Below are 27,857 nucleotides of genomic sequence, written 5' to 3' on the forward strand. Positions count from 1 at the left end.
GTACCGGGCCTAGACCGTGACTGGCTGACCCGTCAGGGCATCGCCCGTTTGGAAGCCCGTTTCGGAAGCGGAGGCGGGAATCCCTGCCCAATTTTCTTTTGGGGTGGTAGGGCTGTTGGCGGGGTTGCACAAGCTCTGCCAACTTTGGCGGCTTAAGCTTGGGATGCGAGGGACATGGTACAAAAATGCAAAGGTTTTCCAGGAAAAGAGTCTACGGGCAACGATTCCTTGTTGCTCTTTTCAGGTGAACTCAAGCCTCAGGGCTTTGAGGTAGGGGCACTGCCTACAGACAGCAGGAAAGGGCTTGTGCGAAGCTGCTGCCGCATTTAGGTAAGAAGAGTAAAAACCTGTACCAGGAGTGGGGCTCGAACCCACGCGGACACTTGTCCATTGGATCTTAAGTCCAACGCCTTAACCACTCGGCCATCCTGGTGAGCTGCTGCAAAGGGCTTCGAATTGAATCTTTGCTGTTTCAGCAGCAGGCGAACAAGTGGAAAACCAGCCCAGAGTGCCCCCTGCAGGAGGTTGGATGGAATTGGCTTGCGAGCGGCAAACGTCTCTCACTTAACAGCATTACAATAGCCTCCAGCTGACTGCAAGTACGGTTGCGGAAACCTCCCGGGTGCTGCAGTCGTTTCCCCGGTGGCCTAGTGGTGAGGATTTGGTGCTTTCACTGCCACGGGCCTGGCTTCGAGTCCCCGACCAGAGTGTGTGCTTTGAGTAAAGGTGGTCTAGGGCAGTCCAGAGGCAGGCTGAGCCTCGAAGGCTGGTGCAGGCCTTGGTGTGCGAGCCCGAAAAAAGGGCAGCTCCTATGTCATCCCTTCTTGCCCTCCGGCACTTGCTGTACAAGCAAAGCCCCCTTTGAACTCTGCATGGTAACCCTGCTGTGTCTCGCAGGCAATCATGGCCTGCCGCCTTTTAATAAACGTGCTCTCCCACGAAGCAGTTCTCCTAAGGAGGGTTAGTTGTGAGTGTGCATCTTCAGCGGCAGCCTCTAGGGGGAGCTTCAGCACTGACCCACAAAAGCTCATAGCGAGGAAGGCTGTCCTTTCAGGAGAGCAAGACAGGAATATCAGCGCTTGGAAGTGAAAGCGCAAACGTTCCCAAAGTGATGCTGTCTTCAATCTCTAAGCTCCCCTTTTCGCAGACCATCACAAGTGTTTTTGTTTTCTTTCTTTCTTTCTTTCTTTATTTCTTTATTTATTTATTTATTAGCAGAAACGGCCCCCGAAGACCTGCAGGCACTGGTGCCCATTGTAGCAGAGGCCCTCAGCCTTTGGACTCGGACGCCACCATCTGAGCGACACGCAACGGGGTGCACCCACCGTCCCGGGTGGTCTAGTGGTTAGGATTCGGCGCTCTCACCGCCGCGGCCCGGGTTCGATTCCCGGTCAGGGAAGGAGCTCTTTTAACAACTGACATTTTTATTTACAGCAATGCAGTTAACTGGCGACCGGAAATCTTGCTCCCAGATGCAGATTTGCGTGCACAAAATGGAGGAAGTGCCCTCAGCGCGACGCAAAACGTGTTTATGGCAGAGTCCCATTCATTCTCCTGTCGCTGCGGAAAGACTGCCCTTGACGCAAAAAAGGCAGCTTCCTTTTTCACCGCTGGAGAGAACCTATCTGCTCGGCCCTCCCCCTCTCTTCCCAGTCCCCCAATGGACTGGCCTTTGAGGCACCTGCAGGCATTGTGCACTCGGACACCACTGCCCGGCCTTCCCAAGCTGTCCAGCAGTCTCCCTGGTGGTCTAGTGGTTAGGATTCGGCGCTCTCACCGCCGCGGCCCGGGTTCGATTCCCGGTCAGGGAAGAGAGGCTTTTACTGAATGACATTTTTACAGAAATTCAAACAACTGCGTCTCAAAAAATATTTCTTTCAAATGTAGCTTCACTCACAGGCAATAGCGGCGTGGCTCCCCTGGCGGTAACTCCAAGCATCTTTTCAGCATGGTCCCTTACCGGAAGCTGTCGCCGCTAGAAGTGGGCCTGTGCCCCAAAAAGGAAGCTTTCTTTCTTCCAAAGCTGTAGAGAAAATATTAGTCCTGTCGCCCTGCCAAAGCCGAGCTCGCCCACCATCCCTAGCCTCATCAGACCAAGACCTTGCCCGGGACCCTGGGGCAGAGGGCTGCAGAAATGGTTGCGTACCGGTTTGGAGGAGAAAAGCAGGGGAGGGAGGGGTCGTAGCTGCTTGATTTGCATACAGAGCTGTGGTCTGCTGGGAAAGTGCAGCCTTTGGAGCTTGGCAAAGGCTTCGCAAGGGGCCCGAGCATTGCCCTCGCCCCGTTTGTTGACAGGTTCTCCTTCTATGGGCTGAAGGGCCCTGTAGCCTGATTTGAGGTTGGACGCTCTATTATTCACAGGGGTGTACCGGGCCTAGACGGTGACTGGCTGACCCGTCAGGGCATCGCCCGTTTGGAAGCCCGTTTCGGAAGCGGAGGCGGGAATCCCTGCCCAATTTTCTTTTGGGGTGGTAGGGCTGTTGGCGGGGTTGCACAAGCTCTGCCAACTTTGGCGGCTTAAGCTTGGGATGCGAGGGACATGGTACAAAAATGCAAAGGTTTTCCAGGAAAAGAGTCTACGGGCAACGATTCCTTGTTGCTCTTTTCAGGTGAACTCAAGCCTCAGGGCTTTGAGGTAGGGGCACTGCCTACAGACAGCAGGAAAGGGCTTGTGCGAAGCTGCTGCCGCATTTAGGTAAGAAGAGTAAAAACCTGTACCAGGAGTGGGGCTCGAACCCACGCGGACACTTGTCCATTGGATCTTAAGTCCAACGCCTTAACCACTCGGCCATCCTGGTGAGCTGCTGCAAAGGGCTTCGAATTGAATCTTTGCTGTTTCAGCAGCAGGCGAACAAGTGGAAAACCAGCCCAGAGTGCCCCCTGCAGGAGGTTGGATGGAATTGGCTTGCGAGCGGCAAACGTCTCTCACTTAACAGCATTACAATAGCCTCCAGCTGACTGCAAGTACGGTTGCGGAAACCTCCCGGGTGCTGCAGTCGTTTCCCCGGTGGCCTAGTGGTGAGGATTTGGTGCTTTCACTGCCACGGGCCTGGCTTCGAGTCCCCGACCAGAGTGTGTGCTTTGAGTAAAGGTGGTCTAGGGCAGTCCAGAGGCAGGCTGAGCCTCGAAGGCTGGTGCAGGCCTTGGTGTGCGAGCCCGAAAAAAGGGCAGCTCCTATGTCATCCCTTCTTGCCCTCCGGCACTTGCTGTACAAGCAAAGCCCCCTTTGAACTCTGCATGGTAACCCTGCTGTGTCTCGCAGGCAATCATGGCCTGCCGCCTTTTAATAAACGTGCTCTCCCACGAAGCAGTTCTCCTAAGGAGGGTTAGTTGTGAGTGTGCATCTTCAGCGGCAGCCTCTAGGGGGAGCTTCAGCACTGACCCACAAAAGCTCATAGCGAGGAAGGCTGTCCTTTCAGGAGAGCAAGACAGGAATATCAGCGCTTGGAAGTGAAAGCGCAAACGTTCCCAAAGTGATGCTGTCTTCAATCTCTAAGCTCCCCTTTTCGCAGACCATCACAAGTGTTTTTGTTTTCTTTCTTTCTTTCTTTCTTTATTTCTTTATTTATTTATTTATTAGCAGAAACGGCCCCCGAAGACCTGCAGGCACTGGTGCCCATTGTAGCAGAGGCCCTCAGCCTTTGGACTCGGACGCCACCATCTGAGCGACACGCAACGGGGTGCACCCACCGTCCCTGGTGGTCTAGTGGTTAGGATTCGGCGCTCTCACCGCCGCGGCCCGGGTTCGATTCCCGGTCAGGGAAGGAGCTCTTTTAACAACTGACATTTTTATTTACAGCAATGCAGTTAACTGGCGACCGGAAATCTTGCTCCCAGATGCAGATTTGCGTGCACAAAATGGAGGAAGTGCCCTCAGCGCGACGCAAAACGTGTTTATGGCAGAGTCCCATTCATTCTCCTGTCGCTGCGGAAAGACTGCCCTTGACGCAAAAAAGGCAGCTTCCTTTTTCACCGCTGGAGAGAACCTATCTGCTCGGCCCTCCCCCTCTCTTCCCAGTCCCCCAATGGACTGGCCTTTGAGGCACCTGCAGGCATTGTGCACTCGGACACCACTGCCCGGCCTTCCCGAGCTGTCCAGCAGTCTCCCTGGTGGTCTAGTGGTTAGGATTCGGCGCTCTCACCGCCGCGGCCCGGGTTCGATTCCCGGTCAGGGAAGAGAGGCTTTTACTGAATGACATTTTTACAGAAATTCAAACAACTGCGTCTCAAAAAATATTTCTTTCAAATGTAGCTTCACTCACAGGCAATAGCGGCGTGGCTCCCCTGGCGGTAACTCCAAGCATCTTTTCAGCATGGTCCCTTACCGGAAGCTGTCGCCGCTAGAAGTGGGCCTGTGCCCCAAAAAGGAAGCTTTCTTTCTTCCAAAGCTGTAGAGAAAATATTAGTCCTGTCGCCCTGCCAAAGCCGAGCTCGCCCACCATCCCTAGCCTCATCAGACCAAGACCTTGCCCGGGACCCTGGGGCAGAGGGCTGCAGAAATGGTTGCGTACCGGTTTGGAGGAGAAAAGCAGGGGAGGGAGGGGTCGTAGCTGCTTGATTTGCATACAGAGCTGTGGTCTGCTGGGAAAGTGCAGCCTTTGGAGCTTGGCAAAGGCTTCGCAAGGGGCCCGAGCATTGCCCTCGCCCCGTTTGTTGACAGGTTCTCCTTCTATGGGCTGAAGGGCCCTGTAGCCTGATTTGAGGTTGGACGCTCTATTATTCACAGGGGTGTACCGGGCCTAGACGGTGACTGGCTGACCCGTCAGGGCATCGCCCGTTTGGAAGCCCGTTTCGGAAGCGGAGGCGGGAATCCCTGCCCAATTTTCTTTTGGGGTGGTAGGGCTGTTGGCGGGGTTGCACAAGCTCTGCCAACTTTGGCGGCTTAAGCTTGGGATGCGAGGGACATGGTACAAAAATGCAAAGGTTTTCCAGGAAAAGAGTCTACGGGCAACGATTCCTTGTTGCTCTTTTCAGGTGAACTCAAGCCTCAGGGCTTTGAGGTAGGGGCACTGCCTACAGACAGCAGGAAAGGGCTTGTGCGAAGCTGCTGCCGCATTTAGGTAAGAAGAGTAAAAACCTGTACCAGGAGTGGGGCTCGAACCCACGCGGACACTTGTCCATTGGATCTTAAGTCCAACGCCTTAACCACTCGGCCATCCTGGTGAGCTGCTGCAAAGGGCTTCGAATTGAATCTTTGCTGTTTCAGCAGCAGGCGAACAAGTGGAAAACCAGCCCAGAGTGCCCCCTGCAGGAGGTTGGATGGAATTGGCTTGCGAGCGGCAAACGTCTCTCACTTAACAGCATTACAATAGCCTCCAGCTGACTGCAAGTACGGTTGCGGAAACCTCCCGGGTGCTGCAGTCGTTTCCCCGGTGGCCTAGTGGTGAGGATTTGGTGCTTTCACTGCCACGGGCCTGGCTTCGAGTCCCCGACCAGAGTGTGTGCTTTGAGTAAAGGTGGTCTAGGGCAGTCCAGAGGCAGGCTGAGCCTCGAAGGCTGGTGCAGGCCTTGGTGTGCGAGCCCGAAAAAAGGGCAGCTCCTATGTCATCCCTTCTTGCCCTCCGGCACTTGCTGTACAAGCAAAGCCCCCTTTGAACTCTGCATGGTAACCCTGCTGTGTCTCGCAGGCAATCATGGCCTGCCGCCTTTTAATAAACGTGCTCTCCCACGAAGCAGTTCTCCTAAGGAGGGTTAGTTGTGAGTGTGCATCTTCAGCGGCAGCCTCTAGGGGGAGCTTCAGCACTGACCCACAAAAGCTCATAGCGAGGAAGGCTGTCCTTTCAGGAGAGCAAGACAGGAATATCAGCGCTTGGAAGTGAAAGCGCAAACGTTCCCAAAGTGATGCTGTCTTCAATCTCTAAGCTCCCCTTTTCGCAGACCATCACAAGTGTTTTTGTTTTCTTTCTTTCTTTCTTTCTTTATTTCTTTATTTATTTATTTATTAGCAGAAACGGCCCCCGAAGACCTGCAGGCACTGGTGCCCATTGTAGCAGAGGCCCTCAGCCTTTGGACTCGGACGCCACCATCTGAGCGACACGCAACGGGGTGCACCCACCGTCCCTGGTGGTCTAGTGGTTAGGATTCGGCGCTCTCACCGCCGCGGCCCGGGTTCGATTCCCGGTCAGGGAAGGAGCTCTTTTAACAACTGACATTTTTATTTACAGCAATGCAGTTAACTGGCGACCGGAAATCTTGCTCCCAGATGCAGATTTGCGTGCACAAAATGGAGGAAGTGCCCTCAGCGCGACGCAAAACGTGTTTATGGCAGAGTCCCATTCATTCTCCTGTCGCTGCGGAAAGACTGCCCTTGACGCAAAAAAGGCAGCTTCCTTTTTCACCGCTGGAGAGAACCTATCTGCTCGGCCCTCCCCCTCTCTTCCCAGTCCCCCAATGGACTGGCCTTTGAGGCACCTGCAGGCATTGTGCACTCGGACACCACTGCCCGGCCTTCCCGAGCTGTCCAGCAGTCTCCCTGGTGGTCTAGTGGTTAGGATTCGGCGCTCTCACCGCCGCGGCCCGGGTTCGATTCCCGGTCAGGGAAGAGAGGCTTTTACTGAATGACATTTTTACAGAAATTCAAACAACTGCGTCTCAAAAAATATTTCTTTCAAATGTAGCTTCACTCACAGGCAATAGCGGCGTGGCTCCCCTGGCGGTAACTCCAAGCATCTTTTCAGCATGGTCCCTTACCGGAAGCTGTCGCCGCTAGAAGTGGGCCTGTGCCCCAAAAAGGAAGCTTTCTTTCTTCCAAAGCTGTAGAGAAAATATTAGTCCTGTCGCCCTGCCAAAGCCGAGCTCGCCCACCATCCCTAGCCTCATCAGACCAAGACCTTGCCCGGGACCCTGGGGCAGAGGGCTGCAGAAATGGTTGCGTACCGGTTTGGAGGAGAAAAGCAGGGGAGGGAGGGGTCGTAGCTGCTTGATTTGCATACAGAGCTGTGGTCTGCTGGGAAAGTGCAGCCTTTGGAGCTTGGCAAAGGCTTCGCAAGGGGCCCGAGCATTGCCCTCGCCCCGTTTGTTGACAGGTTCTCCTTCTATGGGCTGAAGGGCCCTGTAGCCTGATTTGAGGTTGGACGCTCTATTATTCACAGGGGTGTACCGGGCCTAGACGGTGACTGGCTGACCCGTCAGGGCATCGCCCGTTTGGAAGCCCGTTTCGGAAGCCGTGAGGAAGCGGAGGCGGGAATCCCTGCCCAATTTTCTTTTGGGGTGGTAGGGCTGTTGGCGGGGTTGCACAAGCTCTGCCAACTTTGGCGGCTTAAGCTTGGGATGCGAGGGACATGGTACAAAAATGCAAAGGTTTTCCAGGAAAAGAGTCTACGGGCAACGATTCCTTGTTGCTCTTTTCAGGTGAACTCAAGCCTCAGGGCTTTGAGGTAGGGGCACTGCCTACAGACAGCAGGAAAGGGCTTGTGCGAAGCTGCTGCCGCATTTAGGTAAGAAGAGTAAAAACCTGTACCAGGAGTGGGGCTCGAACCCACGCGGACACTTGTCCATTGGATCTTAAGTCCAACGCCTTAACCACTCGGCCATCCTGGTGAGCTGCTGCAAAGGGCTTCGAATTGAATCTTTGCTGTTTCAGCAGCAGGCGAACAAGTGGAAAACCAGCCCAGAGTGCCCCCTGCAGGAGGTTGGATGGAATTGGCTTGCGAGCGGCAAACGTCTCTCACTTAACAGCATTACAATAGCCTCCAGCTGACTGCAAGTACGGTTGCGGAAACCTCCCGGGTGCTGCAGTCGTTTCCCCGGTGGCCTAGTGGTGAGGATTTGGTGCTTTCACTGCCACGGGCCTGGCTTCGAGTCCCCGACCAGAGTGTGTGCTTTGAGTAAAGGTGGTCTAGGGCAGTCCAGAGGCAGGCTGAGCCTCGAAGGCTGGTGCAGGCCTTGGTGTGCGAGCCCGAAAAAAGGGCAGCTCCTATGTCATCCCTTCTTGCCCTCCGGCACTTGCTGTACAAGCAAAGCCCCCTTTGAACTCTGCATGGTAACCCTGCTGTGTCTCGCAGGCAATCATGGCCTGCCGCCTTTTAATAAACGTGCTCTCCCACGAAGCAGTTCTCCTAAGGAGGGTTAGTTGTGAGTGTGCATCTTCAGCGGCAGCCTCTAGGGGGAGCTTCAGCACTGACCCACAAAAGCTCATAGCGAGGAAGGCTGTCCTTTCAGGAGAGCAAGACAGGAATATCAGCGCTTGGAAGTGAAAGCGCAAACGTTCCCAAAGTGATGCTGTCTTCAATCTCTAAGCTCCCCTTTTCGCAGACCATCACAAGTGTTTTTGTTTTCTTTCTTTCTTTCTTTCTTTATTTCTTTATTTATTTATTTATTAGCAGAAACGGCCCCCGAAGACCTGCAGGCACTGGTGCCCATTGTAGCAGAGGCCCTCAGCCTTTGGACTCGGACGCCACCATCTGAGCGACACGCAACGGGGTGCACCCACCGTCCCTGGTGGTCTAGTGGTTAGGATTCGGCCCGGGTTCGATTCCCGGTCAGGGAAGGAGCTCTTTTAACAACTGACATTTTTATTTACAGCAATGCAGTTAACTGGCGACCGGAAATCTTTCTCCCAGATGCAGATTTGCGTGCACAAAATGGAGGAAGTGCCCTCAGCGCGACGCAAAACGTGTTTATGGCAGAGTCCCATTCATTCTCCTGTCGCTGCGGAAAGACTGCCCTTGACGCAAAAAAGGCAGCTTCCTTTTTCACCGCTGGAGAGAACCTATCTGCTCGGCCCTCCCCCTCTCTTCCCAGTCCCCCAATGGACTGGCCTTTGAGGCACCTGCAGGCATTGTGCACTCGGACACCACTGCCCGGCCTTCCCAAGTTGTCCAGCGGTCTCCCTGGTGGTCTAGTGGTTAGGATTCGGCGCTCTCACCGCCGTGGCCCGGGTTCGATTCCCGTTCAGGGAAGAGAGGCTTTTACTGAATGACATTTTTACAGAAATTCAAACAACTGCGTCTCAAAAAATATTTCTTTCAAATGTAGCTTCACTCACAGGCAATAGCGGCGTGGCTCCCCTGGCGGTAACTCCAAGCATCTTTTCAGCATGGTCCCTTACCGGAAGCTGTCGCCGCTAGAAGTGGGCCTGTGCCCCAAAAAGGAAGCTTTCTTTCTTCCAAAGCTGTAGAGAAAATATTAGTCCTGTCGCCCTGCCAAAGCCGAGCTCGCCCACCATCCCTAGCCTCATCAGACCAAGACCTTGCCCGGGACCCTGGGGCAGAGGGCTGCAGAAATGGTTGCGTACCGGTTTGGAGGAGAAAAGCAGGGGAGGGAGGGGTCGTAGCTGCTTGATTTGCATACAGAGCTGTGGTCTGCTGGGAAAGTGCAGCCTTTGGAGCTTGGCAAAGGCTTCGCAAGGGGCCCGAGCATTGCCCTCGCCCCGTTTGTTGACAGGTTCTCCTTCTATGGGCTGAAGGGCCCTGTAGCCTGATTTGAGGTTGGACGCTCTATTATTCACAGGGGTGTACCGGGCCTAGACGGTGACTGGCTGACCCGTCAGGGCATCGCCCGTTTGGAAGCCCGTTTCGGAAGCCGTGAGGAAGCGGAGGCGGGAATCCCTGCCCAATTTTCTTTTGGGGTGGTAGGGCTGTTGGCGGGGTTGCACAAGCTCTGCCAACTTTGGCGGCTTAAGCTTGGGATGCGAGGGACATGGTACAAAAATGCAAAGGTTTTCCAGGAAAAGAGTCTACGGGCAACGATTCCTTGTTGCTCTTTTCAGGTGAACTCAAGCCTCAGGGCTTTGAGGTAGGGGCACTGCCTACAGACAGCAGGAAAGGGCTTGTGCGAAGCTGCTGCCGCATTTAGATAAGAAGAGTAAAAACCTGTACCAGGAGTGGGGCTCGAACCCACGCGGACACTTGTCCATTGGATCTTAAGTCCAACGCCTTAACCACTCGGCCATCCTGGTGAGCTGCTGCAAAGGGCTTCGAATTGAATCTTTGCTGTTTCAGCAGCAGGCGAACAAGTGGAAAACCAGCCCAGAGTGCCCCCTGCAGGAGGTTGGATGGAATTGGCTTGCGAGCGGCAAACGTCTCTCACTTAACAGCATTACAATAGCCTCCAGCTGACTGCAAGTACGGTTGCGGAAACCTCCCGGGTGCTGCAGTCGTTTCCCCGGTGGCCTAGTGGTGAGGATTTGGTGCTTTCACTGCCACGGGCCTGGCTTCGAGTCCCCGACCAGGGTGTGTGCTTTGAGTAAAGGTGGTCTAGGGCAGTCCAGAGGCAGGCTGAGCCTCGAAGGCTGGTGCAGGCCTTGGTGTGCGAGCCCGAAAAAAGGGCAGCTCCTATGTCATCCCTTCTTGCCCTCCGGCACTTGCTGTACAAGCAAAGCACCCTTTGAACTCTGCATGGTAACCCTGCTGTGTCTCGCAGGCAATCATGGCCTGCCGCCTTTTAATAAACGTGCTCTCCCACGAAGCAGTTCTCCTAAGGAGGGTTAGTTGTGAGTGTGCATCTTCAGCGGCAGCCTCTAGGGGGAGCTTCAGCACTGACCCACAAAAGCTCATAGCGAGGAAGGCTGTCCTTTCAGGAGAGCAAGACAGGAATATCAGCGCTTGGAAGTGAAAGCGCAAACGTTCCCAAAGTGATGCTGTCTTCAATCTCTAAGCTCCCCTTTTCGCAGACCATCACAAGTGTTTTTGTTTTCTTTCTTTCTTTCTTTCTTTCTTTCTTTATTTCTTTATTTATTTATTTATTAGCAGAAACGGCCCCCGAAGACCTGCAGGCACTGGTGCCCATTGTAGCAGAGGCCCTCAGCCTTTGGACTCGGACGCCACCATCTGAGCGACACGCAACGGGGTGCACCCACCGTCCCTGGTGGTCTAGTGGTTAGGATTCGGCGCTCTCACCGCCGCGGCCCGGGTTCGATTCCCGGTCAGGGAAGGAGCTCTTTTAACAACTGACATTTTTATTTACAGCAATGCAGTTAACTGGCGACCGGAAATCTTGCTCCCAGATGCAGATTTGCGTGCACAAAATGGAGGAAGTGCCCTCAGCGCGACGCAAAACGTGTTTATGGCAGAGTCCCATTCATTCTCCTGTCGCTGCGGAAAGACTGCCCTTGACGCAAAAAAGGCAGCTTCCTTTTTCACCGCTGGAGAGAACCTATCTGCTCGGCCCTCCCCCTCTCTTCCCAGTCCCCCAATGGACTGGCCTTTGAGGCACCTGCAGGCATTGTGCACTCGGACACCACTGCCCGGCCTTCCCGAGCTGTCCAGCGGTCTCCCTGGTGGTCTAGTGGTTAGGATTCGGCCGCGGCCCGGGTTCGATTCCCGGTCAGGGAAGAGAGGCTTTTACTGAATGACATTTTTACAGAAATTCAAACAACTGCGTCTCAAAAAATATTTCTTTCAAATGTAGCTTCACTCACAGGCAATAGCGGCGTGGCTCCCCTGGCGGTAACTCCAAGCATCTTTTCAGCATGGTCCCTTACCGGAAGCTGTCGCCGCTAGAAGTGGGCCTGTGCCCCAAAAAGGAAGCTTTCTTTCTTCCAAAGCTGTAGAGAAAATATTAGTCCTGTCGCCCTGCCAAAGCCGAGCTCGCCCACCATCCCTAGCCTCATCAGACCAAGACCTTGCCCGGGACCCTGGGGCAGAGGGCTGCAGAAATGGTTGCGTACCGGTTTGGAGGAGAAAAGCAGGGGAGGGAGGGGTCGTAGCTGCTTGATTTGCATACAGAGCTGTGGTCTGCTGGGAAAGTGCAGCCTTTGGAGCTTGGCAAAGGCTTCGCAAGGGGCCCGAGCATTGCCCTCGCCCCGTTTGTTGACAGGTTCTCCTTCTATGGGCTGAAGGGCCCTGTAGCCTGATTTGAGGTTGGACGCTCTATTATTCACAGGGGTGTACCGGGCCTAGACGGTGACTGGCTGACCCGTCAGGGCATCGCCCGTTTGGAAGCCCGTTTCGGAAGCCGTGAGGAAGCGGAGGCGGGAATCCCTGCCCAATTTTCTTTTGGGGTGGTAGGGCTGTTGGCGGGGTTGCACAAGCTCTGCCAACTTTGGCGGCTTAAGCTTGGGATGCGAGGGACATGGTACAAAAATGCAAAGGTTTTCCAGGAAAAGAGTCTACGGGCAACGATTCCTTGTTGCTCTTTTCAGGTGAACTCAAGCCTCAGGGCTTTGAGGTAGGGGCACTGCCTACAGACAGCAGGAAAGGGCTTGTGCGAAGCTGCTGCCGCATTTAGGTAAGAAGAGTAAAAACCTGTACCAGGAGTGGGGCTCGAACCCACGCGGACACTTGTCCATTGGATCTTAAGTCCAACGCCTTAACCACTCGGCCATCCTGGTGAGCTGCTGCAAAGGGCTTCGAATTGAATCTTTGCTGTTTCAGCAGCAGGCGAACAAGTGGAAAACCAGCCCAGAGTGCCCCCTGCAGGAGGTTGGATGGAATTGGCTTGCGAGCGGCAAACGTCTCTCACTTAACAGCATTACAATAGCCTCCAGCTGACTGCAAGTACGGTTGCGGAAACCTCCCGGGTGCTGCAGTCGTTTCCCCGGTGGCCTAGTGGTGAGGATTTGGTGCTTTCACTGCCACGGGCCTGGCTTCGAGTCCCCGACCAGGGTGTGTGCTTTGAGTAAAGGTGGTCTAGGGCAGTCCAGAGGCAGGCTGAGCCTCGAAGGCTGGTGCACGCCTTGGTGTGCGAGCCCGAAAAAAGGGCAGCTCCTATGTCATCCCTTCTTGCCCTCCGGCACTTGCTGTACAAGCAAAGCCCCCTTTGAACTCTGCATGGTAACCCTGCTGTGTCTCGCAGGCAATCATGGCCTGCCGCCTTTTAATAAACGTGCTCTCCCACGAAGCAGTTCTCCTAAGGAGGGTTAGTTGTGAGTGTGCATCTTCAGCGGCAGCCTCTAGGGGGAGCTTCAGCACTGACCCACAAAAGCTCATAGCGAGGAAGGCTGTCCTTTCAGGAGAGCAAGACAGGAATATCAGCGCTTGGAAGTGAAAGCGCAAACGTTCCCAAAGTGATGCTGTCTTCAATCTCTAAGCTCCCCTTTTCGCAGACCATCACAAGTGTTTTTGTTTTCTTTCTTTCTTTCTTTCTTTATTTCTTTATTTATTTATTTATTAGCAGAAACGGCCCCCGAAGACCTGCAGGCACTGGTGCCCATTGTAGCAGAGGCCCTCAGCCTTTGGACTCGGACGCCACCATCTGAGCGACACGCAACGGGGTGCACCCACCGTCCCTGGTGGTCTAGTGGTTAGGATTCGGCGCTCTCACCGCCGCGGCCCGGGTTCGATTCCCGGTCAGGGAAGGAGCTCTTTTAACAACTGACATTTTTATTTACAGCAATGCAGTTAACTGGCGACCGGAAATCTTGCTCCCAGATGCAGATTTGCGTGCACAAAATGGAGGAAGTGCCCTCAGCGCGACGCAAAACGTGTTTATGGCAGAGTCCCATTCATTCTCCTGTCGCTGCGGAAAGACTGCCCTTGACGCAAAAAAGGCAGCTTCCTTTTTCACCGCTGGAGAGAACCTATCTGCTCGGCCCTCCCCCTCTCTTCCCAGTCCCCCAATGGACTGGCCTTTGAGGCACCTGCAGGCATTGTGCACTCGGACACCACTGCCCGGCCTTCCCGAGCTGTCCAGCGGTCTCCCTGGTGGTCTAGTGGTTAGGATTCGGCGCTCTCACCGCTGCGGCCCGGGTTCGATTCCCGGTCAGGGAAGAGAGGCTTTTACTGAATGACATTTTTACAGAAATTCAAACAACTGCGTCTCAAAAAATATTTCTTTCAAATGTAGCTTCACTCACAGGCAATAGCGGCGTGGCTCCCCTGGCGGTAACTCCAAGCATCTTTTCAGCATGGTCCCTTACCGGAAGCTGTCGCCGCTAGAAGTGGGCCTGTGCCCCAAAAAGGAAGCTTTCTTTCTTCCAAAGCTGTAGAGAAAATATTAGTCCTGTCGCCCTGCCAAAGCCGAGCTCGCCCACCATCCCTAGCCTCATCAGACCAAGACCTTGCCCGGGACCCTGGGGCAGAGGGCTGCAGAAATGGTTGCGTACCGGTTTGGAGGAGAAAAGCAGGGGAGGGAGGGGTCGTAGCTGCTTGATTTGCATACAGAGCTGTGGTCTGCTGGGAAAGTGCAGCCTTTGGAGCTTGGCAAAGGCTTCGCAAGGGGCCCGAGCATTGCCCTCGCCCCGTTTGTTGACAGGTTCTCCTTCTATGGGCTGAAGGGCCCTGTAGCCTGATTTGAGGTTGGACGCTCTATTATTCACAGGGGTGTACCGGGCCTAGACGGTGACTGGCTGACCCGTCAGGGCATCGCCCGTTTGGAAGCCCGTTTCGGAAGCGGAGGCGGGAATCCCTGCCCAATTTTCTTTTGGGGTGGTAGGGCTGTTGGCGGGGTTGCACAAGCTCTGCCAACTTTGGCGGCTTAAGCTTGGGATGCGAGGGACATGGTACAAAAATGCAAAGGTTTTCCAGGAAAAGAGTCTACGGGCAACGATTCCTTGTTGCTCTTTTCAGGTGAACTCAAGCCTCAGGGCTTTGAGGTAGGGGCACTGCCTACAGACAGCAGGAAAGGGCTTGTGCGAAGCTGCTGCCGCATTTAGGTAAGAAGAGTAAAAACCTGTACCAGGAGTGGGGCTCGAACCCACGCAGACACTTGTCCATTGGATCTTAAGTCCAACGCCTTAACCACTCGGCCATCCTGGTGAGCTGCTGCAAAGGGCTTCGAATTGAATCTTTGCTGTTTCAGCAGCAGGCGAACAAGTGGAAAACCAGCCCAGAGTGCCCCCTGCAGGAGGTTGGATGGAATTGGCTTGCGAGCGGCAAACGTCTCTCACTTAACAGCATTACAATAGCCTCCAGCTGACTGCAAGTACGGTTGCGGAAACCTCCCGGGTGCTGCAGTCGTTTCCCCGGTGGCCTAGTGGTGAGGATTTGGTGCTTTCACTGCCACGGGCCTGGCTTCGAGTCCCCGACCAGAGTGTGTGCTTTGAGTAAAGGTGGTCTAGGGCAGTCCAGAGGCAGGCTGAGCCTCGAAGGCTGGTGCAGGCCTTGGTGTGCGAGCCCGAAAAAAGGGCAGCTCCTATGTCATCCCTTCTTGCCCTCCGGCACTTGCTGTACAAGCAAAGCCCCCTTTGAACTCTGCATGGTAACCCTGCTGTGTCTCGCAGGCAATCATGGCCTGCCGCCTTTTAATAAACGTGCTCTCCCACGAAGCAGTTCTCCTAAGGAGGGTTAGTTGTGAGTGTGCATCTTCAGCGGCAGCCTCTAGGGGGAGCTTCAGCACTGACCCACAAAAGCTCATAGCGAGGAAGGCTGTCCTTTCAGGAGAGCAAGACAGGAATATCAGCGCTTGGAAGTGAAAGCGCAAACGTTCCCAAAGTGATGCTGTCTTCAATCTCTAAGCTCCCCTTTTCGCAGACCATCACAAGTGTTTTTGTTTTCTTTCTTTCTTTCTTTCTTTCTTTATTTCTTTATTTATTAGCAGAAACGGCCCCCGAAGACCTGCAGGCACTGGTGCCCATTGTAGCAGAGGCCCTCAGCCTTTGGACTCGGACGCCACCATCTGAGCGACACGCAACGGGGTGCACCCACCGTCCCTGGTGGTCTAGTGGTTAGGATTCGGAGCTCTCACCGCCGCGGCCCGGGTTCGATTCCCGGTCAGGGAAGGAGCTCTTTTAACAACTGACATTTTTATTTACAGCAATGCAGTTAACTGGCGACCGGAAATCTTGCTCCCAGATGCAGATTTGCGTGCACAAAATGGAGGAAGTGCCCTCAGCGCGACGCAAAACGTGTTTATGGCAGAGTCCCATTCATTCTCCTGTCGCTGCGGAAAGACTGCCCTTGACGCAAAAAAGGCAGCTTCCTTTTTCACCGCTGGAGAGAACCTATCTGCTCGGCCCTCCCCCTCTCTTCCCAGTCCCCCAATGGACTGGCCTTTGAGGCACCTGCAGGCATTGTGCACTCGGACACCACTGCCCGGCCTTCCCGAGTTGTCCAGCGGTCTCCCTGGTGGTCTAGTGGTTAGGATTCGGCGCTCTCACCGGTTCGATTCCCGGTCAGGGAAGAGAGGCTTTTACTGAATGACATTTTTACAGAAATTCAAACAACTGCGTCTCAAAAAATATTTCTTTCAAATGTAGCTTCACTCACAGGCAATAGCGGCGTGGCTCCCCTGGCGGTAACTCCAAGCATCTTTTCAGCATGGTCCCTTACCGGAAGCTGTCGCCGCTAGAAGTGGGCCTGTGCCCCAAAAAGGAAGCTTTCTTTCTTCCAAAGCTGTAGAGAAAATATTAGTCCTGTCGCCCTGCCAAAGCCGAGCTCGCCCACCATCCCTAGCCTCATCAGACCAAGACCTTGCCCGGGACCCTGGGGCAGAGGGCTGCAGAAATGGTTGCGTACCGGTTTGGAGGAGAAAAGCAGGGGAGGGAGGGGTCGTAGCTGCTTGATTTGCATACAGAGCTGTGGTCTGCTGGGAAAGTGCAGCCTTTGGAGCTTGGCAAAGGCTTCGCAAGGGGCCCGAGCATTGCCCTCGCCCCGTTTGTTGACAGGTTCTCCTTCTATGGGCTGAAGGGCCCTGTAGCCTGATTTGAGGTTGGACGCTCTATTATTCACAGGGGTGTACCGGGCCTAGACGGTGACTGGCTGACCCGTCAGGGCATCGCCCGTTTGGAAGCCTGTTTCGGAAGCCGTGAGGAAGCGGAGGCGGGAATCCCTGCCCAATTTTCTTTTGGGGTGGTAGGGCTGTTGGCGGGGTTGCACAAGCTCTGCCAACTTTGGCGGCTTAAGCTTGGGATGCGAGGGACATGGTACAAAAATGCAAAGGTTTTCCAGGAAAAGAGTCTACGGGCAACGATTCCTTGTTGCTCTTTTCAGGTGAACTCAAGCCTCAGGGCTTTGAGGTAGGGGCACTGCCTACAGACAGCAGGAAAGGGCTTGTGCGAAGCTGCTGCCGCATTTAGGTAAGAAGAGTAAAAACCTGTACCAGGAGTGGGGCTCGAACCCACGCGGACACTTGTCCATTGGATCTTAAGTCCAACGCCTTAACCACTCGGCCATCCTGGTGAGCTGCTGCAAAGGGCTTCGAATTGAATCTTTGCTGTTTCAGCAGCAGGCGAACAAGTGGAAAACCAGCCCAGAGTGCCCCCTGCAGGAGGTTGGATGGAATTGGCTTGCGAGCGGCAAACGTCTCTCACTTAACAGCATTACAATAGCCTCCAGCTGACTGCAAGTACGGTTGCGGAAACCTCCCGGGTGCTGCAGTCGTTTCCCCGGTGGCCTAGTGGTGAGGATTTGGTGCTTTCACTGCCACGGGCCTGGCTTCGAGTCCCCGACCAGAGTGTGTGCTTTGAGTAAAGGTGGTCTAGGGCAGTCCAGAGGCAGGCTGAGCCTCGAAGGCTGGTGCAGGCCTTGGTGTGCGAGCCCGAAAAAAGGGCAGCTCCTATGTCATCCCTTCTTGCCCTCCGGCACTTGCTGTACAAGCAAAGCCCCCTTTGAACTCTGCATGGTAACCCTGCTGTGTCTCGCAGGCAATCATGGCCTGCCGCCTTTTAATAAACGTGCTCTCCCACGAAGCAGTTCTCCTAAGGAGGGTTAGTTGTGAGTGTGCATCTTCAGCGGCAGCCTCTAGGGGGAGCTTCAGCACTGACCCACAAAAGCTCATAGCGAGGAAGGCTGTCCTTTCAGGAGAGCAAGACAGGAATATCAGCGCTTGGAAGTGAAAGCGCAAACGTTCCCAAAGTGATGCTGTCTTCAATCTCTAAGCTCCCCTTTTCGCAGACCATCACAAGTGTTTTTGTTTTCTTTCTTTCTTTCTTTCTTTCTTTATTTCTTTATGTATTTATTTATTAGCAGAAACGGCCCCGAAGACCTGCAGGCACTGGTGCCCATTGTAGCAGAGGCCCTCAGCCTTTGGACTCGGACGCCACCATCTGAGCGACACGCAACGGGGTGCACCCACCGTCCCGGGTGGTCTAGTGGTTAGGATTCGGCGCCGCGGCCCGGGTTCGATTCCCGGTCAGGGAAGGAGCTCTTTTAACAACTGACATTTTTATTTACAGCAATGCAGTTAACTGGCGACCGGAAATCTTGCTCCCAGATGCAGATTTGCGTGCACAAAATGGAGGAAGTGCCCTCAGCGCGACGCAAAACGTGTTTATGGCAGAGTCCCATTCATTCTCCTGTCGCTGCGGAAAGACTGCCCTTGACGCAAAAAAGGCAGCTTCCTTTTTCACCGCTGGAGAGAACCTATCTGCTCGGCCCTCCCCCTCTCTTCCCAGTCCCCCAATGGACTGGCCTTTGAGGCACCTGCAGGCATTGTGCACTCGGACACCACTGCCCGGCCTTCCCGAGCTGTCCAGCGGTCTCCCTGGTGGTCTAGTGATTAGGATTCGGCGCTCTCACCGCCGCGGCCCGGGTTCGATTCCCGGTCAGGGAAGAGAGGCTTTTACTGAATGACATTTTTACAGAAATTCAAACAACTGCGTCTCAAAAAATATTTCTTTCAAATGTAGCTTCACTCACAGGCAATAGCGGCGTGGCTCCCCTGGCGGTAACTCCAAGCATCTTTTCAGCATGGTCCCTTACCGGAAGCTGTCGCCGCTAGAAGTGGGCCTGTGCCCCAAAAAGGAAGCTTTCTTTCTTCCAAAGCTGTAGAGAAAATATTAGTCCTGTCGCCCTGCCAAAGCCGAGCTCGCCCACCATCCCTAGCCTCATCAGACCAAGACCTTGCCCGGGACCCTGGGGCAGAGGGCTGCAGAAATGGTTGCGTACCGGTTTGGAGGAGAAAAGCAGGGGAGGGAGGGGTCGTAGCTGCTTGATTTGCATACAGAGCTGTGGTCTGCTGGGAAAGTGCAGCCTTTGGAGCTTGGCAAAGGCTTCGCAAGGGGCCCGAGCATTGCCCTCGCCCCGTTTGTTGACAGGTTCTCCTTCTATGGGCTGAAGGGCCCTGTAGCCTGATTTGAGGTTGGACGCTCTATTATTCACAGGGGTGTACCGGGCCTAGACGGTGACTGGCTGACCCGTCAGGGCATCGCCCGTTTGGAAGCCCGTTTCGGAAGCGGAGGCGGGAATCCCTGCCCAATTTTCTTTTGGGGTGGTAGGGCTGTTGGCGGGGTTGCACAAGCTCTGCCAACTTTGGCGGCTTAAGCTTGGGATGCGAGGGACATGGTACAAAAATGCAAAGGTTTTCCAGGAAAAGAGTCTACGGGCAACGATTCCTTATTGCTCTTTTCAGGTGAACTCAAGCCTCAGGGCTTTGAGGTAGGGGCACTGCCTACAGACAGCAGGAAAGGGCTTGTGCGAAGCTGCTGCCGCATTTAGGTAAGAAGAGTAAAAACCTGTACCAGGAGTGGGGCTCGAACCCACGCGGACACTTGTCCATTGGATCTTAAGTCCAACGCCTTAACCACTCGGCCATCCTGGTGAGCTGCTGCAAAGGGCTTCGAATTGAATCTTTGCTGTTTCAGCAGCAGGCGAACAAGTGGAAAACCAGCCCAGAGTGCCCCCTGCAGGAGGTTGGATGGAATTGGCTTGCGAGCGGCAAACGTCTCTCACTTAACAGCATTACAATAGCCTCCAGCTGACTGCAAGTACGGTTGCGGAAACCTCCCGGGTGCTGCAGTCGTTTCCCCGGTGGCCTAGTGGTGAGGATTTGGTGCTTTCACTGCCACGGGCCTGGCTTCGAGTCCCCGACCAGAGTGTGTGCTTTGAGTAAAGGTGGTCTAGGGCAGTCCAGAGGCAGGCTGAGCCTCGAAGGCTGGTGCAGGCCTTGGTGTGCGAGCCCGAAAAAAGGGCAGCTCCTATGTCATCCCTTCTTGCCCTCCGGCACTTGCTGTACAAGCAAAGCCCCCTTTGAACTCTGCATGGTAACCCTGCTGTGTCTCGCAGGCAATCATGGCCTGCCGCCTTTTAATAAACGTGCTCTCCCACGAAGCAGTTCTCCTAAGGAGGGTTAGTTGTGAGTGTGCATCTTCAGCGGCAGCCTCTAGGGGGAGCTTCAGCACTGACCCACAAAAGCTCATAGCGAGGAAGGCTGTCCTTTCAGGAGAGCAAGACAGGAATATCAGCGCTTGGAAGTGAAAGCGCAAACGTTCCCAAAGTGATGCTGTCTTCAATCTCTAAGCTCCCCTTTTCGCAGACCATCACAAGTGTTTTTGTTTTCTTTCTTTCTTTCTTTCTTTATTTCTTTATTTATTTATTTATTAGCAGAAACGGCCCCCGAAGACCTGCAGGCACTGGTGCCCATTGTAGCAGAGGCCCTCAGCCTTTGGACTCGGACGCCACCATCTGAGCGACACGCAACGGGGTGCACCCACCGTCCCTGGTGGTCTAGTGGTTAGGATTCACCGCCGCGGCCCGGGTTCGATTCCCGGTCAGGGAAGGAGCTCTTTTAACAACTGACATTTTTATTTACAGCAATGCAGTTAACTGGCGACCGGAAATCTTGCTCCCAGATGCAGATTTGCGTGCACAAAATGGAGGAAGTGCCCTCAGCGCGACGCAAAACGTGTTTATGGCAGAGTCCCATTCATTCTCCTGACGCTGCGGAAAGACTGCCCTTGACGCAAAAAAGGCAGCTTCCTTTTTCACCGCTGGAGAGAACCTATCTGCTCGGCCCTCCCCCTCTCTTCCCAGTCCCCCAATGGACTGGCCTTTGAGGCACCTGCAGGCATTGTGCACTCGGACACCACTGCCCGGCCTTCCCGAGCTGTCCAGCGGTCTCCCTGGTGGTCTAGTGGTTAGGATTCGGCCGCGGCCCGGGTTCGATTCCCGGTCAGGGAAGAGAGGCTTTTACTGAATGACATTTTTACAGAAATTCAAACAACTGCGTCTCAAAAAATATTTCTTTCAAATGTAGCTTCACTCACAGGCAATAGCGGCGTGGCTCCCCTGGCGGTAACTCCAAGCATCTTTTCAGCATGGTCCCTTACCGGAAGCTGTCGCCGCTAGAAGTGGGCCTGTGCCCCAAAAAGGAAGCTTTCTTTCTTCCAAAGCTGTAGAGAAAATATTAGTCCTGTCGCCCTGCCAAAGCCGAGCTCGCCCACCATCCCTAGCCTCATCAGACCAAGACCTTGCCCGGGACCCTGGGGCAGAGGGCTGCAGAAATGGTTGCGTACCGGTTTGGAGGAGAAAAGCAGGGGAGGGAGGGGTCGTAGCTGCTTGATTTGCATACAGAGCTGTGGTCTGCTGGGAAAGTGCAGCCTTTGGAGCTTGGCAAAGGCTTCGCAAGGGGCCCGAGCATTGCCCTCGCCCCGTTTGTTGACAGGTTCTCCTTCTATGGGCTGAAGGGCCCTGTAGCCTGATTTGAGGTTGGACGCTCTATTATTCACAGGGGTGTACCGGGCCTAGACGGTGACTGGCTGACCCGTCAGGGCATCGCCCGTTTGGAAGCCCGTTTCGGAAGCGGAGGCGGGAATCCCTGCCCAATTTTCTTTTGGGGTGGTAGGGCTGTTGGCGGGGTTGCACAAGCTCTGCCAACTTTGGCGGCTTAAGCTTGGGATGCGAGGGACATGGTACAAAAATGCAAAGGTTTTCCAGGAAAAGAGTCTACGGGCAACGATTCCTTGTTGCTCTTTTCAGGTGAACTCAAGCCTCAGGGCTTTGAGGTAGGGGCACTGCCTACAGACAGCAGGAAAGGGCTTGTGCGAAGCTGCTGCCGCATTTAGGTAAGAAGAGTAAAAACCTGTACCAGGAGTGGGGCTCGAACCCACGCGGACACTTGTCCATTGGATCTTAAGTCCAACGCCTTAACCACTCGGCCATCCTGGTGAGCTGCTGCAAAGGGCTTCGAATTGAATCTTTGCTGTTTCAGCAGCAGGCGAACAAGTGGAAAACCAGCCCAGAGTGCCCCCTGCAGGAGGTTGGATGGAATTGGCTTGCGAGCGGCAAACGTCTCTCACTTAACAGCATTACAATAGCCTCCAGCTGACTGCAAGTACGGTTGCGGAAACCTCCCGGGTGCTGCAGTCGTTTCCCCGGTGGCCTAGTGGTGAGGATTTGGTGCTTTCACTGCCACGGGCCTGGCTTCGAGTCCCCGACCAGAGTGTGTGCTTTGAGTAAAGGTGGTCTAGGGCAGTCCAGAGGCAGGCTGAGCCTCGAAGGCTGGTGCAGGCCTTGGTGTGCGAGCCCGAAAAAAGGGCAGCTCCTATGTCATCCCTTCTTGCCCTCCGGCACTTGCTGTACAAGCAAAGCCCCCTTTGAACTCTGCATGGTAACCCTGCTGTGTCTCGCAGGCAATCATGGCCTGCCGCCTTTTAATAAACGTGCTCTCCCACGAAGCAGTTCTCCTAAGGAGGGTTAGTTGTGAGTGTGCATCTTCAGCGGCAGCCTCTAGGGGGAGCTTCAGCACTGACCCACAAAAGCTCATAGCGAGGAAGGCTGTCCTTTCAGGAGAGCAAGACAGGAATATCAGCGCTTGGAAGTGAAAGCGCAAACGTTCCCAAAGTGATGCTGTCTTCAATCTCTAAGCTCCCCTTTTCGCAGACCATCACAAGTGTTTTTGTTTTCTTTCTTTCTTTCTTTCTTTATTTCTTTATTTATTTATTTATTAGCAGAAACGGCCCCCGAAGACCTGCAGGCACTGGTGCCCATTGTAGCAGAGGCCCTCAGCCTTTGGACTCGGACGCCACCATCTGAGCGACACGCAACGGGGTGCACCCACCGTCCCTGGTGGTCTAGCCGCGGCCCGGGTTCGATTCCCGGTCAGGGAAGGAGCTCTTTTAACAACTGACATTTTTATTTACAGCAATGCAGTTAACTGGCGACCGGAAATCTTGCTCCCAGATGCAGATTTGCGTGCACAAAATGGAGGAAGTGCCCTCAGCGCGACGCAAAACGTGTTTATGGCAGAGTCCCATTCATTCTCCTGTCGCTGCGGAAAGACTGCCCTTGACGCAAAAAAGGCAGCTTCCTTTTTCACCGCTGGAGAGAACCTATCTGCTCGGCCCTCCCCCTCTCTTCCCAGTCCCCCAATGGACTGGCCTTTGAGGCACCTGCAGGCATTGTGCACTCGGACACCACTGCCCGGCCTTCCCGAGCTGTCCAGCAGTCTCCCTGGTGGTCTAGTGGTTAGGATTCGGCGCTCTCACCGCCGCGGCCCGGGTTCGATTCCCGGTCAGGGAAGAGAGGCTTTTACTGAATGACATTTTTACAGAAATTCAAACAACTGCGTCTCAAAAAATATTTCTTTCAAATGTAGCTTCACTCACAGGCAATAGCGGCGTGGCTCCCCTGGCGGTAACTCCAAGCATCTTTTCAGCATGGTCCCTTACCGGAAGCTGTCGCCGCTAGAAGTGGGCCTGTGCCCCAAAAAGGAAGCTTTCTTTCTTCCAAAGCTGTAGAGAAAATATTAGTCCTGTCGCCCTGCCAAAGCCGAGCTCGCCCACCATCCCTAGCCTCATCAGACCAAGACCTTGCCCGGGACCCTGGGGCAGAGGGCTGCAGAAATGGTTGCGTACCGGTTTGGAGGAGAAAAGCAGGGGAGGGAGGGGTCGTAGCTGCTTGATTTGCATACAGAGCTGTGGTCTGCTGGGAAAGTGCAGCCTTTGGAGCTTGGCAAAGGCTTCGCAAGGGGCCCGAGCATTGCCCTCGCCCCGTTTGTTGACAGGTTCTCCTTCTATGGGCTGAAGGGCCCTGTAGCCTGATTTGAGGTTGGACGCTCTATTATTCACAGGGGTGTACCGGGCCTAGACGGTGACTGGCTGACCCGTCAGGGCATCGCCCGTTTGGAAGCCCGTTTCGGAAGCGGAGGCGGGAATCCCTGCCCAATTTTCTTTTGGGGTGGTAGGGCTGTTGGCGGGGTTGCACAAGCTCTGCCAACTTTGGCGGCTTAAGCTTGGGATGCGAGGGACATGGTACAAAAATGCAAAGGTTTTCCAGGAAAAGAGTCTACGGGCAACGATTCCTTGTTGCTCTTTTCAGGTGAACTCAAGCCTCAGGGCTTTGAGGTAGGGGCACTGCCTACAGACAGCAGGAAAGGGCTTGTGCGAAGCTGCTGCCGCATTTAGGTAAGAAGAGTAAAAACCTGTACCAGGAGTGGGGCTCGAACCCACGCGGACACTTGTCCATTGGATCTTAAGTCCAACGCCTTAACCACTCGGCCATCCTGGTGAGCTGCTGCAAAGGGCTTCGAATTGAATCTTTGCTGTTTCAGCAGCAGGCGAACAAGTGGAAAACCAGCCCAGAGTGCCCCCTGCAGGAGGTTGGATGGAATTGGCTTGCGAGCGGCAAACGTCTCTCACTTAACAGCATTACAATAGCCTCCAGCTGACTGCAAGTACGGTTGCGGAAACCTCCCGGGTGCTGCAGTCGTTTCCCCGGTGGCCTAGTGGTGAGGATTTGGTGCTTTCACTGCCACGGGCCTGGCTTCGAGTCCCCGACCAGAGTGTGTGCTTTGAGTAAAGGTGGTCTAGGGCAGTCCAGAGGCAGGCTGAGCCTCGAAGGCTGGTGCAGGCCTTGGTGTGCGAGCCCGAAAAAAGGGCAGCTCCTATGTCATCCCTTCTTGCCCTCCGGCACTTGCTGTACAAGCAAAGCCCCCTTTGAACTCTGCATGGTAACCCTGCTGTGTCTCGCAGGCAATCATGGCCTGCCGCCTTTTAATAAACGTGCTCTCCCACGAAGCAGTTCTCCTAAGGAGGGTTAGTTGTGAGTGTGCATCTTCAGCGGCAGCCTCTAGGGGGAGCTTCAGCACTGACCCACAAAAGCTCATAGCGAGGAAGGCTGTCCTTTCAGGAGAGCAAGACAGGAATATCAGCGCTTGGAAGTGAAAGCGCAAACGTTCCCAAAGTGATGCTGTCTTCAATCTCTAAGCTCCCCTTTTCGCAGACCATCACAAGTGTTTTTGTTTTCTTTCTTTCTTTCTTTCTTTCTTTATTTCTTTATTTATTAGCAGAAACGGCCCCCGAAGACCTGCAGGCACTGGTGCCCATTGTAGCAGAGGCCCTCAGCCTTTGGACTCGGACGCCACCATCTGAGCGACACGCAACGGGGTGCACCCACCGTCCCTGGTGGTCTAGTGGTTAGGATTCGGCGCTCTCACCGCCGCGGCCCGGGTTCGATTCCCGGTCAGGGAAGGAGCTCTTTTAACAACTGACATTTTTATTTACAGCAATGCAGTTAACTGGCGACCGGAAATCTTGCTCCCAGATGCAGATTTGCGTGCACAAAATGGAGGAAGTGCCCTCAGCGCGACGCAAAACGTGTTTATGGCAGAGTCCCATTCATTCTCCTGTCGCTGCGGAAAGACTGCCCTTGACGCAAAAAAGGCAGCTTCCTTTTTCACCGCTGGAGAGAACCTATCTGCTCGGCCCTCCCCCTCTCTTCCCAGTCCCCCAATGGACTGGCCTTTGAGGCACCTGCAGGCATTGTGCACTCGGACACCACTGCCCGGCCTTCCCGAGTTGTCCAGCGGTCTCCCTGGTGGTCTAGTGGTTAGGATTCGGCGCTCTCACCGCCGCGGCCCGGGTTCGATTCCCGGTCAGGGAAGAGAGGCTTTTACTGAATGACATTTTTACAGAAATTCAAACAACTGCGTCTCAAAAAATATTTCTTTCAAATGTAGCTTCACTCACAGGCAATAGCGGCGTGGCTCCCCTGGCGGTAACTCCAAGCATCTTTTCAGCATGGTCCCTTACCGGAAGCTGTCGCCGCTAGAAGTGGGCCTGTGCCCCAAAAAGGAAGCTTTCTTTCTTCCAAAGCTGTAGAGAAAATATTAGTCCTGTCGCCCTGCCAAAGCCGAGCTCGCCCACCATCCCTAGCCTCATCAGACCAAGACCTTGCCCGGGACCCTGGGGCAGAGGGCTGCAGAAATGGTTGCGTACCGGTTTGGAGGAGAAAAGCAGGGGAGGGAGGGGTCGTAGCTGCTTGATTTGCATACAGAGCTGTGGTCTGCTGGGAAAGTGCAGCCTTTGGAGCTTGGCAAAGGCTTCGCAAGGGGCCCGAGCATTGCCCTCGCCCCGTTTGTTGACAGGTTCTCCTTCTATGGGCTGAAGGGCCCTGTAGCCTGATTTGAGGTTGGACGCTCTATTATTCACAGGGGTGTACCGGGCCTAGACGGTGACTGGCTGACCCGTCAGGGCATCGCCCGTTTGGAAGCCTGTTTCGGAAGCCGTGAGGAAGCGGAGGCGGGAATCCCTGCCCAATTTTCTTTTGGGGTGGTAGGGCTGTTGGCGGGGTTGCACAAGCTCTGCCAACTTTGGCGGCTTAAGCTTGGGATGCGAGGGACATGGTACAAAAATGCAAAGGTTTTCCAGGAAAAGAGTCTACGGGCAACGATTCCTTGTTGCTCTTTTCAGGTGAACTCAAGCCTCAGGGCTTTGAGGTAGGGGCACTGCCTACAGACAGCAGGAAAGGGCTTGTGCGAAGCTGCTGCCGCATTTAGGTAAGAAGAGTAAAAAGCTGTACCAGGAGTGGGGCTCGAACCCACGCGGACACTTGTCCATTGGATCTTAAGTCCAACGCCTTAACCACTCGGCCATCCTGGTGAGCTGCTGCAAAGGGCTTCGAATTGAATCTTTGCTGTTTCAGCAGCAGGCGAACAAGTGGAAAACCAGCCCAGAGTGCCCCCTGCAGGAGGTTGGATGGAATTGGCTTGCGAGCGGCAAACGTCTCTCACTTAACAGCATTACAATAGCCTCCAGCTGACTGCAAGTACGGTTGCGGAAACCTCCCGGGTGCTGCAGTCGTTTCCCCGGTGGCCTAGTGGTGAGGATTTGGTGCTTTCACTGCCACGGGCCTGGCTTCGAGTCCCCGACCAGAGTGTGTGCTTTGAGTAAAGGTGGTCTAGGGCAGTCCAGAGGCAGGCTGAGCCTCGAAGGCTGGTGCAGGCCTTGGTGTGCGAGCCCGAAAAAAGGGCAGCTCCTATGTCATCCCTTCTTGCCCTCCGGCACTTGCTGTACAAGCAAAGCCCCCTTTGAACTCTGCATGGTAACCCTGCTGTGTCTCGCAGGCAATCATGGCCTGCCGCCTTTTAATAAACGTGCTCTCCCACGAAGCAGTTCTCCTAAGGAGGGTTAGTTGTGAGTGTGCATCTTCAGCGGCAGCCTCTAGGGGGAGCTTCAGCACTGACCCACAAAAGCTCATAGCGAGGAAGGCTGTCCTTTCAGGAGAGCAAGACAGGAATATCAGCGCTTGGAAGTGAAAGCGCAAACGTTCCCAAAGTGATGCTGTCTTCAATCTCTAAGCTCCCCTTTTCGCAGACCATCACAAGTGTTTTTGTTTTCTTTCTTTCTTTCTTTCTTTATTTCTTTATTTATTTATTTATTAGCAGAAACGGCCCCCGAAGACCTGCAGGCACTGGTGCCCATTGTAGCAGAGGCCCTCAGCCTTTGGACTCGGACGCCACCATCTGAGCGACACGCAACGGGGTGCACCCACCGTCCCTGGTGGTCTAGCCACGGCCCGGGTTCGATTCCCGGTCAGGGAAGGAGCTCTTTTAACAACTGACATTTTTATTTACAGCAATGCAGTTAACTGGCGACCGGAAATCTTGCTCCCAGATGCAGATTTGCGTGCACAAAATGGAGGAAGTGCCCTCAGCGCGACGCAAAACGTGTTTATGGCAGAGTCCCATTCATTCTCCTGTCGCTGCGGAAAGACTGCCCTTGACGCAAAAAAGGCAGCTTCCTTTTTCACCGCTGGAGAGAACCTATCTGCTCGGCCCTCCCCCTCTCTTCCCAGTCCCCCAATGGACTGGCCTTTGAGGCACCTGCAGGCATTGTGCACTCGGACACCACTGCCCGGCCTTCCCGAGCTGTCCAGCGGTCTCCCTGGTGGTCTAGTGGTTAGGATTCGGCGCTCTCACTGCCGCGGCCCGGGTTCGATTCCCGGTCAGGGAAGAGAGGCTTTTACTGAATGACATTTTTACAGAAATTCAAACAACTGCGTCTCAAAAAATATTTCTTTAAAATGTAGCTTCACTCACAGGCA

At 54.4% G+C, this 27,857-nt stretch overlaps 28 non-coding genes across 28 annotated transcripts; 16 read left to right on the forward strand and 12 right to left on the reverse strand.

The window, feature by feature from the left end:
- Window positions 1–350: 350 nt before the first annotated feature.
- TRNAL-UAA (transfer RNA leucine (anticodon UAA)) lies at window positions 351–433 on the reverse strand. Its single transcript has one exon. It is a non-coding gene; the product is annotated as a tRNA-Leu (tRNA).
- Window positions 434–1,327: 894 nt separating this feature from the next.
- Window positions 1,328–1,399, forward strand: TRNAE-CUC (transfer RNA glutamic acid (anticodon CUC)). The gene has a single exon. It is a non-coding gene; the product is annotated as a tRNA-Glu (tRNA).
- A 340-nt stretch (window positions 1,400–1,739) lies between these two features.
- On the forward strand, window positions 1,740–1,811 carry TRNAE-CUC (transfer RNA glutamic acid (anticodon CUC)). The gene has a single exon. It is a non-coding gene; the product is annotated as a tRNA-Glu (tRNA).
- Window positions 1,812–2,715: 904 nt separating this feature from the next.
- On the reverse strand, window positions 2,716–2,798 carry TRNAL-UAA (transfer RNA leucine (anticodon UAA)). Its single transcript has one exon. It is a non-coding gene; the product is annotated as a tRNA-Leu (tRNA).
- An 894-nt stretch (window positions 2,799–3,692) lies between these two features.
- On the forward strand, window positions 3,693–3,764 carry TRNAE-CUC (transfer RNA glutamic acid (anticodon CUC)). Its single transcript has one exon. It is a non-coding gene; the product is annotated as a tRNA-Glu (tRNA).
- Window positions 3,765–4,104: 340 nt separating this feature from the next.
- TRNAE-CUC (transfer RNA glutamic acid (anticodon CUC)) lies at window positions 4,105–4,176 on the forward strand. The gene has a single exon. It is a non-coding gene; the product is annotated as a tRNA-Glu (tRNA).
- A 904-nt stretch (window positions 4,177–5,080) lies between these two features.
- Window positions 5,081–5,163, reverse strand: TRNAL-UAA (transfer RNA leucine (anticodon UAA)). The gene has a single exon. It is a non-coding gene; the product is annotated as a tRNA-Leu (tRNA).
- An 894-nt stretch (window positions 5,164–6,057) lies between these two features.
- Window positions 6,058–6,129, forward strand: TRNAE-CUC (transfer RNA glutamic acid (anticodon CUC)). The gene has a single exon. It is a non-coding gene; the product is annotated as a tRNA-Glu (tRNA).
- A 340-nt stretch (window positions 6,130–6,469) lies between these two features.
- Window positions 6,470–6,541, forward strand: TRNAE-CUC (transfer RNA glutamic acid (anticodon CUC)). Its single transcript has one exon. It is a non-coding gene; the product is annotated as a tRNA-Glu (tRNA).
- Window positions 6,542–7,456: 915 nt separating this feature from the next.
- Window positions 7,457–7,539, reverse strand: TRNAL-UAA (transfer RNA leucine (anticodon UAA)). Its single transcript has one exon. It is a non-coding gene; the product is annotated as a tRNA-Leu (tRNA).
- A 1,289-nt stretch (window positions 7,540–8,828) lies between these two features.
- TRNAE-CUC (transfer RNA glutamic acid (anticodon CUC)) lies at window positions 8,829–8,900 on the forward strand. The gene has a single exon. It is a non-coding gene; the product is annotated as a tRNA-Glu (tRNA).
- A 915-nt stretch (window positions 8,901–9,815) lies between these two features.
- On the reverse strand, window positions 9,816–9,898 carry TRNAL-UAA (transfer RNA leucine (anticodon UAA)). Its single transcript has one exon. It is a non-coding gene; the product is annotated as a tRNA-Leu (tRNA).
- A 902-nt stretch (window positions 9,899–10,800) lies between these two features.
- Window positions 10,801–10,872, forward strand: TRNAE-CUC (transfer RNA glutamic acid (anticodon CUC)). Its single transcript has one exon. It is a non-coding gene; the product is annotated as a tRNA-Glu (tRNA).
- Window positions 10,873–12,188: 1,316 nt separating this feature from the next.
- Window positions 12,189–12,271, reverse strand: TRNAL-UAA (transfer RNA leucine (anticodon UAA)). The gene has a single exon. It is a non-coding gene; the product is annotated as a tRNA-Leu (tRNA).
- An 894-nt stretch (window positions 12,272–13,165) lies between these two features.
- On the forward strand, window positions 13,166–13,237 carry TRNAE-CUC (transfer RNA glutamic acid (anticodon CUC)). Its single transcript has one exon. It is a non-coding gene; the product is annotated as a tRNA-Glu (tRNA).
- A 340-nt stretch (window positions 13,238–13,577) lies between these two features.
- Window positions 13,578–13,649, forward strand: TRNAE-CUC (transfer RNA glutamic acid (anticodon CUC)). The gene has a single exon. It is a non-coding gene; the product is annotated as a tRNA-Glu (tRNA).
- A 904-nt stretch (window positions 13,650–14,553) lies between these two features.
- On the reverse strand, window positions 14,554–14,636 carry TRNAL-UAA (transfer RNA leucine (anticodon UAA)). The gene has a single exon. It is a non-coding gene; the product is annotated as a tRNA-Leu (tRNA).
- Window positions 14,637–15,526: 890 nt separating this feature from the next.
- On the forward strand, window positions 15,527–15,598 carry TRNAE-CUC (transfer RNA glutamic acid (anticodon CUC)). The gene has a single exon. It is a non-coding gene; the product is annotated as a tRNA-Glu (tRNA).
- Window positions 15,599–16,914: 1,316 nt separating this feature from the next.
- Window positions 16,915–16,997, reverse strand: TRNAL-UAA (transfer RNA leucine (anticodon UAA)). Its single transcript has one exon. It is a non-coding gene; the product is annotated as a tRNA-Leu (tRNA).
- A 1,300-nt stretch (window positions 16,998–18,297) lies between these two features.
- TRNAE-CUC (transfer RNA glutamic acid (anticodon CUC)) lies at window positions 18,298–18,369 on the forward strand. Its single transcript has one exon. It is a non-coding gene; the product is annotated as a tRNA-Glu (tRNA).
- Window positions 18,370–19,273: 904 nt separating this feature from the next.
- On the reverse strand, window positions 19,274–19,356 carry TRNAL-UAA (transfer RNA leucine (anticodon UAA)). The gene has a single exon. It is a non-coding gene; the product is annotated as a tRNA-Leu (tRNA).
- A 2,262-nt stretch (window positions 19,357–21,618) lies between these two features.
- On the reverse strand, window positions 21,619–21,701 carry TRNAL-UAA (transfer RNA leucine (anticodon UAA)). Its single transcript has one exon. It is a non-coding gene; the product is annotated as a tRNA-Leu (tRNA).
- Window positions 21,702–22,982: 1,281 nt separating this feature from the next.
- Window positions 22,983–23,054, forward strand: TRNAE-CUC (transfer RNA glutamic acid (anticodon CUC)). Its single transcript has one exon. It is a non-coding gene; the product is annotated as a tRNA-Glu (tRNA).
- A 904-nt stretch (window positions 23,055–23,958) lies between these two features.
- TRNAL-UAA (transfer RNA leucine (anticodon UAA)) lies at window positions 23,959–24,041 on the reverse strand. Its single transcript has one exon. It is a non-coding gene; the product is annotated as a tRNA-Leu (tRNA).
- An 890-nt stretch (window positions 24,042–24,931) lies between these two features.
- On the forward strand, window positions 24,932–25,003 carry TRNAE-CUC (transfer RNA glutamic acid (anticodon CUC)). Its single transcript has one exon. It is a non-coding gene; the product is annotated as a tRNA-Glu (tRNA).
- Window positions 25,004–25,343: 340 nt separating this feature from the next.
- On the forward strand, window positions 25,344–25,415 carry TRNAE-CUC (transfer RNA glutamic acid (anticodon CUC)). Its single transcript has one exon. It is a non-coding gene; the product is annotated as a tRNA-Glu (tRNA).
- A 915-nt stretch (window positions 25,416–26,330) lies between these two features.
- TRNAL-UAA (transfer RNA leucine (anticodon UAA)) lies at window positions 26,331–26,413 on the reverse strand. The gene has a single exon. It is a non-coding gene; the product is annotated as a tRNA-Leu (tRNA).
- Window positions 26,414–27,694: 1,281 nt separating this feature from the next.
- TRNAE-CUC (transfer RNA glutamic acid (anticodon CUC)) lies at window positions 27,695–27,766 on the forward strand. Its single transcript has one exon. It is a non-coding gene; the product is annotated as a tRNA-Glu (tRNA).
- Window positions 27,767–27,857: the final 91 nt, after the last annotated feature.

Source organism: Ambystoma mexicanum, chromosome 5p, assembly GCF_040938575.1.
Source record: "Ambystoma mexicanum isolate Mex_15411 chromosome 5p, UKY_AmexF1_1, whole genome shotgun sequence".
Taxonomy (NCBI): Eukaryota; Metazoa; Chordata; class Amphibia; order Caudata; family Ambystomatidae; genus Ambystoma; species Ambystoma mexicanum.